The sequence below is a fragment of the Heterocephalus glaber genome, unplaced genomic scaffold (assembly GCF_053883595.1).
Source record: "Heterocephalus glaber isolate CG9 unplaced genomic scaffold, H.glaber_assembly_v1.0 deba00001543, whole genome shotgun sequence".
In the NCBI taxonomy this organism is placed as follows: domain Eukaryota; kingdom Metazoa; phylum Chordata; class Mammalia; order Rodentia; family Bathyergidae; genus Heterocephalus; species Heterocephalus glaber.
In genome coordinates this window covers 4,313,834-4,333,433 of record NW_028258336.1, presented here as the reverse complement: position 1 = coordinate 4,333,433, position 19,600 = coordinate 4,313,834, and the positions used below count along the sequence as shown (strand labels likewise).

Sequence of the window (19,600 nt, the reverse complement as noted above, 5' to 3'; positions counted from 1 at the left end):
TTATTTTAGTCCCTTAATATAACTATCAGTCTTCTCTCATCTTTCTTTTAAATATCTTTTTTACCTTTATGCCATGATAATAATTCTTAAAAACTTCACATTGCCCCCCTTCTTTCCTTCTCCTCACTACTTTGTGTATCACATTCATTTCTCACCCCATCTGCTCTTCTCTGCCATTATTATAGGTTGTCTTAATTTCCTCCACACCTGAGCAAAATCAGGAAAAATTGCAAATAAAGTAATAATAATGCAAGTGCTCTTGCTTTATTCCAGATATAACTGGTGTGCTCTTAGGAGTCATCCTGCTGCAGTATGAACTAAAGAAAGGAGAGTCTGAGGGAAAGGAGTTCGCATTGCCCACTCTCAGTATGCTTATAGAAATCAGTCACTACCAAATCTTGACTAACCTGATGTCAGAACCACCTAAATGTAACCTCAAGCTAGGCTAAGAAATAACAATGAAATACTAAGAAGTGAGAGAAAAGTTGAAATATAATTAGACAAGCTCCTCTGGACTCTTAATTTGGATAGAAAAACAGCACTGTATCTATCACTTTATCACTATAGAACTTTTTGTTTTCATTTCCTGAAAAAATAATAAAAGCTTAAGGGAAGATGGAAAAGAATTAAGAAACATGATCTCAGGGAATCTATATAAAACTTGGTCCATAAAGAAAACCAGGGTTCTACGTGTGTGTGTGTGTGTGTGTGTGTGTGTGTGTGTGTTACTGAGGAGTGAACCCAGGACCTTCCACATGCTAGCAGTGTGCTCTACAATTGAGGTATATTCCTGGCCCTAAGAGTTGTACTTTTGGATGAGTAGAAGAATGAATATGTTTTCATTCCTTTGCCTTAAATCATGAGGTTAGGCTGATTGAAAGAGATCAAACCCAGACAATTTGATTGGATATCTGTGACTATAACATTGGCATACTTTTCTGCTGTGGATACTTTCTTCTTCCTTACTCCAAACTCCTCCCACCTTGGTGCTAGGGATCAAACCCAGGGACTACTGAGGTGAACCCCAATCCCTGCTATGGATAGATTTAACTCTTAATATATTGATCTCTTTGACCAATCCATGACTCTCAGAAGTTAGGATCCATTATAAGATCTGCAAAATGTAGCACTATCTTACCATGATAAAATAACTGGATAGTTCTTAAATCCTTTCTCTAAAACTACATTCCATTCTTGTGTAAGGGAAACAATCCTTGTAAAAAGTTTTTTTCAATGATTTTTTTGAAAATGGAATGAATCAAAAACTTAACTTCAAGAATTACTGTTTAGGGCCAGGGATTTAGCTCCTTGGTTATGCCGCCTGCCTCACAAGCGCAAGGTCCCGAGTTCGATCCCCAGTACCAAAAAAAAAAAAAAAAAAAAAGAATCACTGCTTAACATTGAATCCTACCCTTCCAATCTACATGTCCTATGTACCATGTTGTGTCAGTTCTCTCCGGTGTGGTGATGATGGGATTCAGCACATGCTACCTCAATATATGGCACATTGGCATGCTGGATATTTAAAACTGGAAGAATTTGAGAATACAGCAGAAATGAGGTCACTCTGAATTTTCCCTTGTCATACTCTCCTGAAGAAAGTCATCAAAATCTAGGAAGGATTTTCAGGGTTTTTTTCAGTTATTTGCTGCTACTTTTTAATACCTAAAACATACAGTTAACTATCTAGTAACATATACTATCTAGTAAGTAGATATGTTTATTATGATAATGTAAATCACTTCATACAATAGTTATCAAATATGTTATAGTTAATTTGTCTAGAAAATATTAGGTAATTTTTGCTATTAATTCTTATAATATTTCAGAAGTTGTCCATGCTTTTGCTTATGGCATGAATTCAAGATTTACTATTAGTTGACTATTTACTATTAGTCTATAAAATACCTCTCTAGCTAGCCAATTAATAATATAAATTTTTCATGTATTATAGAAAGATGTTTCTATTGGAAAGTATAGTGATAGTTACTAAAAATGTCTTTAGTCCTTTTAAAATCATCCCCTAGACCACTGCAAAATATTGATCTAGCTGACAAGATTGAGACTTTCACATCACAATATAAAAACCTACCCAAACAGGTTAGTCACTCTTTTGCAATCATCAGTAACTTCATTTCAATAGACTGGCACATTTGTCATCTGGGCCTTTTCTGTTACTATTCCAATCCCTTTCCTTCTCCTGGTTAATAAGATAACTTTATCTTTGAATGTTTTGCCACTAAAAGATATTATCATATTTATTTACAATGAATACATTATGTTTCTATATATCCACAAAATTAGAATATTACATAATTTACATGCTGAAGTTTAGTTACCAACATACTTGGAACATCTTTGTGTATCACTGATGGCATAAACGTATCATTTTGATGCCTTTATCATATTCCACTGTATGGATATAACAAAAATTCTTTCAACAAATTCCTATTGTTGAAAACTTAAATAATTTCCAAGTTTTCACTGATAAAGTTAATTGTAATGAAAGCCATTATAAATTTGTAATTTTACTGTCATTAATATTTAAGAGATACAATAAAATACATCCTTGCCAAAAGAAAAAGGATAAAGGGAACAGAAGGAGGAGGAATAAAAGGAAGAGAAAAAGAAGAAAAAAATAAAAGAAGTAAAAACAAAACAAGTGACTACAAGAATTTTATGGTTTCTAATCACTAGGGGGTTCTACATTATATAAATGGTCTTCATATTATACCTACATGACAAATGCGGTTTAGGTACAAGGAAGAAAAGTGCTCATCATCTAATTTGCACATTTTAGTCCATGTGAGCTATATTTCTCATTGTAAATCAAGACTCACTTGGAATACTTGTTTTGTACAGATCACTTTCAAGAGTTTGATTGTGAGTATATCTAAACTAAACTTGCATGCTAAAAAAACCAAGTTTTTAAATACCCAAGGTTAAGGACCACATTCTAAGGCATTCTAAATTCATCTAGTTAATAAATGCTACTCTATGAGATACACTGTCATCTACAAGGAATAAATAGCAATAATCCTATATCCTCATATCTATACAAGCAAATGCTCTCTATGTTTTAATATTAAAACATTTATAGCACAAAATAAAAATGGTAAAATTTTTTCAGTGAAAAATGTTAATTTTTTAAAAAATCACATTAATTAGTTCCTCTTTGCATAGAAACAAATTGGCCTCTTATATGCAAAATATAATGTCCACTAATCACACTACAACTGATACCAAGGGAGTATGAGGAATCACAAGACACTACAGTCAATGAGTATATACCAACAAATTTAATGAACAAGAAAAAATGTATAACTTCCTGAAAATATAAAGTTGTCATGACTGAATTGTAAAGAAAGAAAATCTAAACCAGTAACAATTCATTGGTTAAATTAGTAAACAAAACATTCCCAACAACGAAAAGCCCAGGTCATGATCCCATCACATATGAATTCTATCAAATATCTAAAGAAGAATCAACACCAATGTGTCTCAAGCTCTTCCCCAAGCTTAAGGAAGAGGGAATACTTCCAAACTCATTAAATATATATGTACCACCATTACTATGATATCAAAGCCAGATATGAAATCCACAGTAGAAGAAAATTATAGGCCAATTTCATTGATGAAGATACTATAGATATAAAAATCCTCAACAAAATACTAGCAAACTGAAACATATTACAAGTATCAGCCTGGTGTGGTAGCACATGCCTATAATCCTGACACTAGAGAGGCTGAGGCAGGAGGATCGCCATGAGTTTGAGGTCAACCTGGGCTATCCCATGAGTTCAAGGCCAGCTTGAACTACGTATCGAGAACCTGTCTCAAAAAAAAGGACCATCACTCATGATCAACCAGGATTCATCCCATCATCCAAGACTGGTTCAACATATGCATCAACAAAAGTGATGTAACACACTGACAGGATGAAGGCCAAAACCATATGCTCATCTCAATATATGCAGAAAAAGCATTTGACATTTTTCAACAAACTTACATGGTAAAAAGTCTTAACAAAATAGGCATAGAATAAATGTACATCAATACAGTAAAGGTCATTTATGACTACTCCAGAACTAATATTACAACCAAGTTGAAGGCTTTTCCTCTAAGATCAGGAATAAGACAAGGATGCCCATATACACCACTTTTATTTAACACAGTTTTGTAAGTTGGAGCCAGAGCATTTGGGCAAGAAAAATAAATAAAAGGCATCCAAATTGGAAAGGAAGAAATAAAATTGGATATTTACATGAAAAAAAAATGAAATGAAATGGGATCTTATACCTACATACACTGTCTTAACTACCTTTCTCTTTGCTGAGACAAAATACCAGACACCCAAAGTTAAAGGAGGAAAGGTAGCTCACAGTTTGTAGAGGTTTTAATCCATAGTTGGCTGGCTCCAAGGCAGAGTACCATGTGGAAAGGGGCATGGCAGAGGAGAAACAGTTCTTTGCAAGCAGAGGACAGGAAAAACAACAATGGGCAACAGTTCATGGCAACAGTGTCCTCCTGCCCGTTTTATCTTATTCAGACTATCTAGGGTGGGTAACACACACACCCTTAATCCTAGCACTGTACCCTCAATCAATCTAGATTCAGCCACCTCTGAAAAAGCCCCACCAAAGACTGCATAAGGCTTTGGAGAGACATCTAAACACAAGCCATAACATTTACCATGCACAAAAACCAACTCATTGGATGAAAGATGTAAAAATGGCACGTGAAACTGTAAAATTCCTAGAAGAAAATATAAGTAAAATGCTCCATGGCATTGTTCTTGGCAATGGCTTTTTTGATATGACTCTCAAAGAGTCAGGCAACGGGAACAAACAGACAGGGACATTATCAAACTAAAAAGCTCTGCATATCAAAGAAAATAAGACTGTGATAAAACAACCTACAGGTTGGGAGAAAATATTTGCAAGCCATACATCTGATAAAGGGTTAATATCCAAACTATATGAGGAACTCAATAGCAAGAAAACAAATTACTAGATTAAAGAAATTGGCAAAGAAGCTGAACGAAAATTTCTCAGAAGGCACACAATGGACTACAGGCACATGGAAAAAATTTTCAACACCAGGAATCACATCATGGAAATGCAAATCAAAGTAACAAAAAAAAATCTCTCATTTGTTAGAATGACTATTATCAAAACACAAATAAATATAACAAGGTAGAATGTAGAAAGCCCTAGAACATTGTTACTGGGAACACAAATTAATATATCCATGAAATTACACTCACAGAAGTATAGTTGAATGACTATTACTAGAAGCAGGAAAAGGAGGTGAGAGAGGAATGGGGAGGTGTTGATCAAAGGGTAAAAAGTTTTTTGACAGGATATATATAATATATATAAAATTATTTTCAATTTAAAATGAAATTTTAAAAAAGAGTAAGGTTGAGGATATAGCTCAATGGTAGAGCACTTGCCAAGCATGCACAAGGCCCTGGGTTCAATCCCAAGCACCGAAAAAAAAAAACCTGGTAGTAAGAAAAGAATTATATTTAATATCAACACACAATGGAAATCCTTTATAAACAATAAAACTGATCTGTCCATTTTATGTTACTTTAATACACAGCTTATACAAATAACTTTACACACTTTAAATACATCTAAATCTTTTTCTTTTTTCTTTCTAACTTTATACTACAGCATCTTTTACTTTTACAGAACATGGTAGACCACAACAGCTCTTTGCCTTAAAATAAAGTACACAGCTTATTTTGTCTTCTTCCTCCAAAACCTCAAAACCAAAGGAGCTATTTAAATCAAAAAAGGATAAGCATAATATGCATGTAAAGTATTGCTCAATAAGGAAAAGAATTTTTCTATTATTAGTATATGGGTCTTTTAAATCTAGCCACAATAAATTAATAACCTATTAGGCATTACTTTGATAAATCAAGACAAAATTTTATTTATAGTCAGACAAACTATTCAAAATTAATTTTGAAACCCTGACTTCACTAAAAAATGCATATAAAAAGACTATGTTGAAAAACTGGCATCACTATGCTTTAAATTGTAGTATGTATACCTAATTAAAATCTGTAATAAAAATATAATTAAACTTCAACATAATTATTTCTTTTTATTGATATTTAAAAACCAACAAATAAGCAACAGCTGTTATTTGTCTTTTAAAGTGTGGTCTATTTAAAAGAAGGTTTTAAAAAGACTTAGGTCAGATTAACTACCCTTCTGATTTAATGGGACATCAATAATATATTGTCTTGTGAACAGAATTAACTTATAACTCAAATTACATTACCTTTATTAGGTCAACCAGACACATTTTGCAAAAGAAATGATCCTTAGTTCAAATTTCCAGATCAACTGTTATTTTTCTTCATTCAGAAAAACAGAATATTAAACTGTAGTATTACTTAATCAGCCACTAGAATAATAAATGCTTCAAATGCCATTTGAGCTCTATAAAAAACATCCACAGTGTTATAAAAGATGATCTATCATCATCTATTGATTTCTTTTTGTTTGGACTTCAGTGAAGATTGACAGCATCTGGCCTCCATTTTTATGAATAAACTACCTCTAAATTTTCTCTGGAATAATAAGTCCTGTTACTTAAAAAAAAATTTTTTTTAGATTTCTTTCTCAACCCTTTAATCATCTTTGTGGTCTTCCTCTGAACTTTCTCCAAATTCCCCATGTCCTTCTTTAGCAATAAAGCCCAGAACTAGACACAATGGCCTTGTAAGGTTCTGGCCAGTAGCAAGTACAATGGAAAAATAAAATTTCCTACATTTTTGATCCCTACTTATGTGATCAAGTATTGTGTTTGCATTAACCAAAAATTATATTGTAACTCATGCTAGTTTTATCTTTCTTTCCAATCTTACTGAAACATGCAGTTATTCTCTGGACTTCTTGCTATTTTCCTCTCTAAACGTAATGCTTTTTGTTTATATCCCACTATATTTCATTATTCTAGTTTCTAATCAATATTCAATTTGCTAAATCATTTTTGCATAACAATGTCATTTACCATGTTTCTTTCCAGTTCTGAATATCAGTAATTTACTGAGAATATTGGAACCTAATTGTTATATTTACAAGAGATATTTAAAGCATTTTAGAAGACTGAGTGCCAGAATTCATAGTCCTTTGAAAAATATGATTATGAAAACCTTGTTAAATTTGTTTGATCACCTTCACATTCCAGCCTAACACTGTGAGGAGCTAGAGGGCATAAGATATGAAAAACCAAAAATTTTTTTAAATTTTATAAGATATTAAAGAGCTAGGTTAAAATATTCCCAATATACTGATTACCTCCTTTTACAGAAAGGCACAGGAGGGCACAGTGAGCATGACTGCACCAACACTGGTACTTAGACACAGACCAGTGTGTCCTAGGGGTAGAGAGTGGCACATCTGGCTTCTGAGATGGAACCTTCCTTGTGGTTATGATGAAAGAAAAATTTTTAAATGCATGATATTGAGAAAGGCAAGAACATTTTTGGCACATGAGTGTGCCCAGTGCCACACTGTGGAAAAGGAAGGCAAACACAAGACTGGGTCAAATCTCTATGGTCTGTTTGGGCAGAAGACAGGTCAGGCTGTTGGATTCTCTTACACAGGTGCCAACAAGAATAAAGGCATCACTGGGCTGGGGATTTAGCTCAAGGGCACCACGCCTGCCTTGCAAGTGCAAGTTCCTGAGTTTGATCCCAGTATCAAAAAGAGAGAGAGAGAGAGAGAGAGAGAGAGAGAGAGAGAGAATAAAGGCATCACTTGGGGAGAGGATACATTGATGAAGTATTTGGAGAATCCCAAAAAAAAATCCCTGGAACAAAGCACTAAGAAGAAGGGAAAAAGGGCAGACTCTACTAATGAGAGACTTATTTATTACAAAACAGAAATGTCTCATAGATGTTTTACGTGTTCTATAATTTAACAGATCTCATACACCAAAATTCAGATCATGAATGACTAACAGAATATTTTTGTTGGACAATCTCAATTTAGTAAAATTGGCTTGTAATTAAATGAATGCTTTCTTTTTTTTTTTTTTTCAAGTTTGGATAGTAATTCCAGTTCAGTAAATACAGTACTATCACTGTTTTCCTTTTCTAAAGATATGGTTGGACTTGAAAAGTAATGTTTTACTTTTTGCAAAACTGGAGAATGTCATCTCAAAGCCTACTGGAGGTTAGTTTTATAATTAGATTTATATAACTGGCTATGTTAAAATGTTTAAATACTGGAGAAATCCTTCACTGTCTCAGAACCAAGCAAGACTCACCTATTTCAATTTGTGTTCATTAGCCTGTTAAAGGCAATGGTTAAAGACAAGGAAACAATGTCCATATGTTTGGTCTAACTTATGGCAATTTAATTAGAATTTACTGCATCTAAATGCTGCCTTTTACTTATTGAAAGGCATTTTAGTGTTGTGTATGTATAATACCAAATAAAGAATATTTAACACTTCTCACACACACAAAAAAAGAAAAAAATGAAAAGGTTGAAGAATCATAATATATTGTAACTACGTATTTAGGTTACTCTTCTCTACTAGGCTTTCCTCTGTGATTCACTGAATAAGATCTGTTTGAGTACGTTTACTGTTAAATATTCAAAACCAAATTTCATAATGGCCTTATTACTATGTGCAATTATGCCAGACAAATGCCAAGAAAATTACATTTATGTGATTCTCACTGGGTAGAAACCTACATGACTCAGTAACATGGAAGTAGAGTAGCTAGATAAAACATGGTAAGTGTTATTATCATACAGACATAAATTATATATGACACATAGTTCAAAAGTAAATGCACTTAGGAGATGGAAGAAAAGGCTCACTTCCTAATTCATGAATAAAAAACATAATCCTTGTATGCTATGATCCATCTGAAAAAACTTGTTCTAGACAATTTTTTAAAATATTTAGTGGGTGCTGGGGAAGTAGCTCAGTGGTAAAGCACTGAGGCTCTAGAATGTGGGAGGCTCTGGGTTAGATTGCCAACACTGCCAAAAACAAATCACTTGCTCTCTACAACTGCAGATTCAAAAGATATTTGTAAGTAATTAAATAAGAAAATTAGCTTGTTGCTTAAAGTAAAAATTGTAAAACCAAAAGTGCAATTAAACATGACTAAACAGGACATACAGTCAGATCTTTAATGAATGAAATTATTGTCTACAGTGAATAAAAGATCATGTCTCAAATTGACAAATGGAAAGTTTGTAGTTAAAAATTTAATTATTTAGACATATAGCACTGTTTCCCAAAGTAACAGTTTAAATAATTAACAATGGTTTTAGCTAAACTATTGGACTATGAATGGGAGAGTTTGAACCATGAAACTATTACTTATAACCATAATAAATTACTCTGATTTTAAAAATCCTGTCCTCAAGAAATGAAGGGAAGGGGGAAGGAGGGGAAGAGAAGGAACATAATAATAATGAAGATGTGTTTTGTACACTTACCAACTCCCCACGATGAACATAATCCTTATGTACTACAAACATGTACTTGTTAAAAAAAATCCTGTCCTATACAAACTTAATTAAAACACAATTCAGGACTAGATCTGTAATTTAAGAATAGTAGAGTGTGTGTTTAGCATGCAGGAGATCCTGTATGCAATCCCCAGAATACCCTCCCCCACCCAAAATAAATTTTTAAAAACACACTCCAAAAGAAATGTAGAATAGATTAGATGACACCAGTATAGATAAATTTAATATAAGATAGAATATTCAAGAATAGAGTATCGTAACTGGCCTTTTTTAACCTAAAATGTGTACAAGATGCCATGATTATATATGTAAAACTGCTTTTCTCTCATAATCATTTTGTATGCACATGTATGAAGCTTAACTTCTTTAATCTTGATTCATCTTTCAATTAAAATGTAGGATACAATTGCAGCACTCAGTTAAAGAGTATTGTATGTCAAATAGCATAATGACATATTATACTAACAAAAAATCCAATCTATTTATCCTGAGGGATGAGCCCCTAAAATTTGGGATTGCTTAACTCTCCAGTACCATATTCCTTCTCTTTTACTATGAACTGACCCCATTTCTCCAAGTATGAAGAGCTTGTTTCTCCTTGAATATTCTTCCCTAGGTCTTCATACAAATGAATGACTCTTACCCTATTGTTTTGTACCTGCATTCCATAATTAATGCCATAGTAATAACAGGTTTTTGACTAATGAATTGTATTTTAATTTATGCAGAAGGATAAAGAATGTTTCTTTCTAGAAGCGTGATATGTTTTACTTGTCTAAAAGTGACATTAAACTTAGAAAGGACCTCAGTGCCCCTTTATGATGATTCAGATCCTTTTTTACATGTGAAGAACTATAATTCTTGGGGTTATTTCATACATTTTCATCAAAACTTTGAATGTGGGTATGTATCCATAATTTTAGTTTAATATGTCAGTATAACAGAGATTATTCAAAAGTTTCTTGTTGCTTAAGTGGTATTATCTGCTACACTTAGGTTAATAGCTGGGTGTGGAAGGCGATGTGTAAACAAGAAATCTTTGGGTGTAATTCCTTTAGTACAATCATGGTTTTTTTCTTTTTTCAGAGTTTAAATTATTTATTTAAGCCATCTCTTGCCACAATCAAAGGGATGGAAGATCGATATGATGGTCATCATCTGATACAAGTAAGGAAGGTGAGCCTAAGGTCCCACACACTTTTCTGGTCTGAATGAGTAATCGTCCAAATCAGAGCTTCGGTCCCCAATGCCTAGATAATGGTCCAGGCTCTCTTCATTCATCTTCATAGCCAGTCGAAAGCAGATTCACATGAAGATTATGGAATAGGGTATGGTTACCATCTCCCCATGGAAAGGGCTTGGTCCTGATGCGGAGGTGGGGGTAGGCAATGAACTCGGGTCTCTCCTCCTCTCCGTGGTGCGACTTTAGGAAAACATTCAGCATGCTCACTCCCACCCCGGAAAGCACCACGAAATAGGTGAGGGCCTTCCACATGCTAGCTGAGCCCTCCTTGCTGTGGGCACCACTCAACATCAGCTGCCCCACCTGCGGGCAGGCCCGGCCTAGCAGCCAAGAAACCCAGGACACAGCTCTTTTTTTAGCTGTTCAGTTTTTATTGAACATGTTACAAAATGAAGTTTAGTCAAAAAGACCAAAGCCCATGTTGTCGTCAGACTCCTCAGATTCTTCTTTCTTTGCATCCACCTTTATATTGGTAGGTGTTGGCCAGAAATAGTTATTGTGAAATTATTTGAAATATATGACACTTGTACAATATGTTAATAGTAAAATTGTTTCATTTGAGCCCTATAATAACCTCCATGGTATAAGAAACAAAAGGTATTATTTCCATTCTATGATTGAATAAACAGATTTTCAGAAGTCAAATAAGTTACCCAAGACCATAAGACTAGTAAGTGATAAAAGTTGTTGAGAGTCTAACTCAGTAATTTTGAAAATAGCCCCCAGTATCTTTATTATTTGTTGAAGATGACACAACAAAAATTTTTGGAAGAGTAGAAGAAATGTGGAGTTTCTCATCTGCAACACTAAATCACTATGAAACAGTAGATAAACTTTAACTGTCACTATTCTTTAGTTTCTAATTAAATAAAATTACTGCATATTTGCCAATGACTAATATTTGAAAAAAAGCTTAAATGTCCTTATATTTGATGTTACTCACAAATTCTATATATTTACATATCAATTCATTTCTTCATTAACGGGGCTGCATTATGAATTCTAGTTCAGAACCACTTTACCCCTCACCTACCTATATAATTTCAGTTTTGCAGCAATAAAATGAGGAAAATAATAGTAACTACAGCTCCTAGGATTGCTCTGTGGATAAAATTAGATAATGAATATATAGTATACCTTTGTAACAAATATATAGCTAACAGATACTTAATATTAACATATATAGGTGATGATTAATTATTGCTTTTGTTAATATAAATTAATGTTTGTGAACTAGTTGATTAAGTTAGTTTAATTCACTAGTTAATGGGAGTTGGTCTATTTTTGTTTGTCTTGGTTTGGTTTAGTTCAGTTTTTTTGAGACAAGTTCTCACTATGTACTAGTTCAGGCTGGCCTTGAACTAACTATGTAGCCCAAGCTGTCCTTGAACTTGTGGTGGTCCTCCTGCCTCAACCTCTGGAGTGCTGGGATTACAGGTGTGCACCATCATGCCCACTTGGCACTTGATCTTTGAAATTATGTTTGATAATAACTTTTTCCTTCATTTATTCATTAGAAACTAGTCACAAATTCCAAATTCACATCAGTGAACACTTAGTTTAGGAACAATAACTCCTTTACTAAAGATTATAAAGCAATTAGCAATACCCTGATATTTGTAGGTCCTCAATTGAGCTCACATGATAGATAGATATTATATATGGTATTATAATATGACTAATGGCAAACTGTGAACTGCCTCACAATTTATTCTAAATCAGTAGAGTTGCCAACTTAAAAACCTATTAGTTATATAGTTAAGTAAAGTTTAAGGAAAAGTATTGTGGCAACCATAAAGGCATATCTGGCTCAATTTTATCCACTCGCCAATTTAAATAGTTCTCAACCTTTCTTCTAAAAACACTATTTAGTAGTCTTATGACCAAAGTAGTCAACTTAAAAAAAAATTACATAAATAAAATCTGAAATCCCTAAAGTGCTCTTGCTGTTTGTAGGTCAAAACTAGTATATCTTCTGTTTTTTCCTCTGATTTGTGACACTACATTGCTTACAAGACTAAAAAAATTTTGATCAAAACTGTGGTTGGCCCCCATTCTTGGGGCTTCATTTCAACCAAAAGGTATGAGCAATGTTATGTTCTGTCACAAAATCATCATATTAATATAAACATCAACATGGACATAAGGTGAAAAGGAATCATTGTATGAATAGTTAAAAGAAGTTATGACAATAAGATGTGAAACTTGTATAAACACAAAGCATCCAAGGTAGTAACATTTTTAGACAAAACAGGCAAGATTCAAGAGTTCAGAATGAGGCCACAAATACCAAAATAGTTGGAAAATGCTATCTTCACTTGAGGTTTAAATTTTCATTGTCAACTTATTCATTTCCTATGCTATAGAGGACATGATTCTTCAAGGAATCATTATAGAAAAAGAGCCCTTGAACTGTCACATTCATATTTGGGGACTAAACCAAGGAAAATTCTTGGTTTATCTTTTATCTCATTACATCAAATTCCACCTTTAAATTCATCTTTAGCCTCTCCTAGAACTAGGCCTAGATTTCAAAATACTGACCACTTGAGAAATAAAGCACAAAGCAAATGAGTGTAAATAAAATTGATTTATTCTACCCATGGGAAATAATAAATAAGGGAAATCAAACACTTTCTAAACCACAGACAAGAAGTCTAATCTAGAACCAAAACTATTTTAATTCTATTAACATTATAAGCCTCATTTTATTCTTGATCTTAGCCAGAAATGATGAGAAGCAATATATCAGATTCATGGTATTTAATTATTAGGGTTTGTATTAGTATTATAAGTAAGAATATGTCTTATAAGATTGATAATACAGGGCTGGGGATTTAGCTCAGTGGTTCTGGCACCTGCCTCACAAGTGCAAAGTCCTGAGTTCGATCCCTGGTATCAAAAAAAAAAATTGATAATACATACCATTCAGATATGAGATTATTTCAGAAAACAAATCCTGAAATTTATAAATTCTTTCCTGGCATTAAATTATCTATTCCAAATCCATTTATTTTTTGAATTGTTTCCTGCCATCCTTTAACTTCACTATTTAATTCCTACACTCCTAGATAAAACACAAACATACCTACTTACACAATAAAATGATGATAAGAAATCATTCATGTTCAGAGATTTCTTTTTTAACCAGGCCTTCTAATTTAACTTTTTTTTTGGAGACAGGGTCTTGCTATGTGGTCTAAACAGGTCTTAAACTCTCTAGTAATCTAGGCTGGCTTCAAACTCATGGCAATCCTCCAGCCTCATCCTCTTGATGGCTAGGATTGTAGGCATGCATAACCATGCCCAGCTAGTACATTTGGACAGATCCTTACTTGACATTTAAATGACTAAAAATCTGCACCATTTTGGATTTGTCAATATATTTCATGTATTCATCAATACATTTATTTTGAAAGACTGATAGAAAAACATAAAGAATTATTAAAATATTATATCAAGATCAACAATCACTGAAATATTCTCAGTTGCAGTATCAGGGAATAAAGAGATTTTAGATGTTTGAAAGTTAGAGTTAGGATGAATTTAGTGTAGTTACTATAGTTAATAAAAATGCATACTTGAAAGTTGCTAAGGGAGTTTATTTTGTGGTTTCCTTAAATTGCTAAGGATGTTCATTATATGAGTTTCTTACCAAAAATAGTTGTAAAGTAAATCGTGTTAATTAGTTTGACTTCATTATTACATAACATATACAAATATCAAAATATGTCATACACAGTATACATATACAGTTCTTATTTTTCAATAAAGCTGAAAGAAAAAAAAACTAATCCATGCATTGTAGTTACTTGTAAAACAAAAGACATAATAACTGTAAAAAATTAAAGGCAATATTATATTTGTAATCTGGAATTTAAAACCTTTTTCCCTATTTCATTCACACACTGAGAGTTTATCACTGAAAACACTGTGATATACCTACTTGTTTAATCCAGAAAAATAAGACACTAAATGTTTAGAGATTTCAGAAGAAAAAACATAATATGTCTTCAAAACAATTCCAAAATTATCTTATTTCCTGTAAATTGCTAAAAACAATCTTAATGCTGTATCTCTTTTATAAATTTTTTCATATTTTCTATAGCTTACCATGCTGATCTAATGTCCTTTCACTCAAAGTTTTTGGAGGTACTAATTGGATCTTCTATCATGTCTGCTCTCCTAGTGAATTATCTGGATCCTCAATAATTATTTGTAAATAAATATCACAATGGAGTTAACCTAAAAGATTAGTATGAAACTCTCTTTGGAGCAGTTAGAAGTGATTGTACAGTCCCACTCAATAGAAAAAAAAGGGGATGCTAGATGTAAACAAAAAAACTACAGAGTATAGAAAAATTTTTGGTAAGATGAAGATAGCTTAAAATAGTTTATACAAACATGAAATGAGTTTCACTTTAATTCTAAATGTGTAGTGAATTTCAACCCATCCTACTCCAAAATTCCTCAGTCAAAGATACACAATTATGCCAAATGTCTGAGTATTCCAAAAACACTCAAATAGCCACCTCTACCACCCACCTTTTAAAAAAATGTTTTAAATATATACATAAATCTGGTACTCAAAGTCCAGTACCAATACCACTTCATAGAACCAGACACCTCAGTTTCAACCTACAACTCCCAAATTGTTTCCATTTCTCCACCACTGCAACTAACAATCCTGCCAGACTACACAAAACCATCCAGTGGTTTTTGTCTGATGTGGAAAAAAATCCATGAGGGATTAGGAGGTGCCACCAAATTCAGGCCAGGATAAAAGCTACAAATTGGTGCCTTAACCCAATGCATCACCTTATTTCAATGCTCTTCCTTTTGAGTAAAAATGATATTACTAGGGTAAATTTAAAATTTATCATTTAAAAAAGTCTGCTTTAGATGAAGTAATGGTAGTATACCTGAAGGAATCATTCTGGCAGAGTTTTGAAAGAATTACTCTCTATAACATTAAAATTTTGACTGCTTAGTTGTAAAATGAGACTGTGGATGGCTGAAGAGGAAAATGAAATTATCCTGTCAGAGACTTAAATTCCGTCCTAGTATTACCAATAACTACTTATTGACAAATCAGCTCCTAGGGTCACAATTTTCCCATATTCACTCCCTTAATATTATAGCATTGCCAGGAAACAAGATGAAATATTCTACATGAACAGAAAATTACCTAAATGTAAGCAATTAACCACTTAAAATTAATAATGTAATTTCATTGTTGCTGTTTTACCCAGAGAGAATTATATCAATGACATTTTTACTCTAAAAAATTATCCAAGAATAAGTACTTCACAGACTGTTTCTTAAAAATCAAATTATAAATCTAGAAAAGTAAGCACTGCTCCAAAGTCATGTTCTGGCCTCCCATGACCTGGAGTTGAGACACCTGGAAGACAATAATTTAGTGAAGAGAAGGAAAGAGGTGAATCTCCAAGAATTGGAAGGATTTTGACGGGAAGATCAGAAACTGCCTAGAAGCTGGAGAAATGGAGCACAGCAAAGAGAAAGGAACAAGGCAGTCTAGAAGGCTTCATCCTGGCTCCTGGGGAGGGGTGCCTGCCTCCACTAATGCAGTATAAGATTGGAGGGTTGGCAGCTCCAGGGATAGACAGCAAACTGGGCCAGCAGTGCTGGCCCCAAGTGAAACCCATGGCTATTATAAACTCCAAAAACAGTGTGGTGTTTTATTTTGAAAGTGACTCTTTCTAAAAGACAGGCTGGAGTTGGGCAAAAGGTCCAGCATGGTGCCCACTATATCAGAAAGGGTTTCATTGCAAGTCATACTGGGAAAGAGTTAAATGTTTAGGACTGAGCACAGAGCAATTGCAGAGCAGCTATATGCCAGGGTTTCTGGTGTCATCCTCCCACAGGACAGCATGGAAGACAGCTATGGGAGACAGCCACAGAGTGGGAGTGGGCTAGACATCCATCTTCTAAGACATTTAAACTCAGGAGGGACACAGGGGCTCTCTCTGCCCTCCATGGTGAGAAACCACACCCAGCAGGTGTGGCTTTCAGAAATGCTGAAAGTGCTGGCATTAAATCTAATGATCTGCTTGAACTCTGGCACCCATACTTCAGGCAGAGAGCTCAGTGGTCTGCCTGCTTCCACATCTGCCAATGTGAGCAAGGACTTGAGTCAGGTTGGATGGTTAACACAGCCTGGAGTATAAGGAGACAGGGGTCTCTGGAGCAGGAAGAGGACACCACAAACCCACAGACCACAGATCTAGATGGAGAAAACTGTGACTCAGAGTGCACAGATGGATCAAAAATGGGGCTACTGGAGTGACTACAGTCGTAGGGCTCACTGCCCATGCACAGTAGTAAAGGCAGAACAAGATCCAGCATTCACACAGAAAAATGTGAGTGTGGAAACAAAATAGGACTTAGCAATGACTCACTAGCCATTCCCCATATCTGCTGGATTTTAAGACTGCACACCCAGGGAAAAAAAGACCCATTCAAAATAATAAAGGAACTTTTTTTGGACTCATTTCTTTCTTTGTTTTTTTCCCCATTGGAATTTAGAGATTTTCACTTCGTTTTTTTCCTTTTAATTATTTCTCATTTTTTTAATATTGGTCTATTTTTTCTTTTTTCTTTGTTTTCTGTTAATTTTCTTTAATTTTATAATCCTTTTACTCCTTAATAGAATCTCTTTTCTGGCTTTCTCCTCCTTCTCGTCTTTCTTTTCCAAATTTTACTACTTTCATTTCCAATTCACCACCCTCTCTATTTTTACTACTATAACTATTAAGCTTTATAATCTTTAGATATTTAGTTAATTCTTGACATTACTATTGAATTAGTTTCTATTATTAGGGAAGTTATAGTTAGTTACTGCAGATAGTAGATATTTACTATACGATATTTTGTTTGTCTTTGTGTTTAAACCATAATTATTGATCTGTTTTCAATGATTAAAGGTGTGATATTATTGGTTCTGATTGTATGTCAGTATCTAGTTTGTCTTTAAATCTATTATAGCTGCTGATATTATTGGTATTGGGAGGATAGCGTAGTTGTTGCTATTAATTGGTTTTCTCTGCATGTCAATACTGAGATTATCTTTCTCTCATACTAATACTGTGGTCCATTTCAGAAGAACTGGATACTACACTAATCACACTGCCTCAAAAAACTTCTAACACCCCCATATCTGAACCATGAGCCATTAGTGGGAAGGACATCAAAAGGCACACAGTTGAATTATTCAAAATGACAGAAGAAATAATAATAAAACAGGTCAGTAAGGAGCTCGGTGAGCTCATAGAAGATATAATTAAGTACATAATAGATTTAACAACCAAAATGATCAGAGAACATATAGAAGACACTAATAAAAAGCCAGCCTGATTAGCAAAATAATACAAAAGATGACTGACCAGAGTAGCAAAGAATTAGAGATCATGAAAAAGTACCAAACAGAAATTCAAGAGAGCCCAGCCCAGAGGAAGGGGCTTCCGGGTCACCATTCCACTGCTCCCAGCCCAGAGGTAGGGGCTTCCAGGCTGCCATTCCACCATTCCCAGCACAGAGGTACGGGCTTCTGGGCCACCACTCCACTGCTTCCAGTGCGGAGGAGGTGAGCCATGTAGGTGCCAACAGCACCCCACACACACACATTGAAATGAGAAGACACGAAAATAAGTCTCAAAATCAGGCTCCTAGATCACCTACAGCAACCCCAAAGGGAAAGGAGATGAAAGACTCTGATACTCAACCATTAGGACTCCCTGAACTGGCAACAAAAGAGGATCTGGAAAAAATGAAATCAGAAATGATTTCTCAGATAACAGCAGATATTGTGCCCATAGTGGAAGGTATGATTAATAAATTTAGAGAGGACACAGATAAAAAAAAAATAGAGGAGCTGAAGAACATGATGGAATCCCAACATAGGAAACAAATGGAATCCATAAAACAGATGCAAATTTCCAGATCAAAAGCTCCATTGAAAGTCTACACAGGAGAATGAGCCAATGTGAGGACAGAATTTCAGATATATTAGATAAGATGGCAATTAGTGACCAGGAAAAGAAAAGTTGCTTCAAAATTGTAAGAGACCATGAGAAATCAATCAAGCAGCTGCTAGATGATGCAAAGAAGAATAACATAAGACTGATTGGAGTCAACAAAGAAACAGGAGAGAGTGCAGATGACATAAAAACACTGTTCACAGAAGACATGGCAGAAAACTTCCCAAGGAGGGGAAAAGAACTTGACATACAGATAAGTGAGGCATATAGGACACCAACTAGCCTTCATCAAAACAAATCTACACATAGGCATATCATTGTTAAGATTCCAGAAACCAAACAAAAGAACAAAGTTTTACAAGCAGTTAAAGAAACAAATCACATACAAAGGAAAACCGATCAGAATCACAGCAGACTTCTCAGTGCAAACCCTCAAGGCAAGAAGAGCTTGGAGTGACGTATTTCAAGCCCTAAGGGAAAATAGCAGGGGAAAGGAAAGAAGGGAAGGGAAAAATGGTGAGAAATGGAAAAAATGGAAATAAAGTCTTTGTAAATAGAGAAGGGTGGAGGGGGTGAAGGGAGGGCTAGGAATGGGGAAAAAATAAGAACCAAGATGCATTATGTAAAGGTACAATTCCCAATGAGAAATGTAATTGTGTTGTATACCTAAAATGCACCAATAAAAGAATTTAACAACAACAAAAAAAATTAGACCTATATCTCTCGCCATGCACTAAACTAAAATCAAAATGAATTAAAGATCTAAATATTAAAATAGAAACTCTGAACCAGTTGGAACAGAGGTTAGGTAGAACTCTTGGAGACATTGGTGTAGG

The 19,600-nt window shown here is 34.2% G+C and overlaps 1 protein-coding gene and 1 pseudogene across 7 annotated transcripts in view; both read right to left on the bottom strand.

The window, feature by feature from the left end:
• The window catches only part of Adamts6 (ADAM metallopeptidase with thrombospondin type 1 motif 6), a 295,156-nt gene that overhangs the window by 173,041 nt on the left and 102,515 nt on the right, over nucleotides 1–19,600 (bottom strand). The window lies entirely within an intron of this gene.
• LOC106010921 (cytochrome c oxidase subunit 6A1, mitochondrial pseudogene) overlaps nucleotides 8,034–19,600 on the bottom strand; it is a 37,636-nt pseudogene continuing 26,069 nt past the window's right edge. Inside the window, exon 2 of the transcript XR_015442365.1 lies at nucleotides 8,034–11,123. The product of XR_015442365.1 is annotated as a cytochrome c oxidase subunit 6A1, mitochondrial pseudogene (transcript). The remainder of the gene's footprint in view (nucleotides 11,124–19,600) is intronic.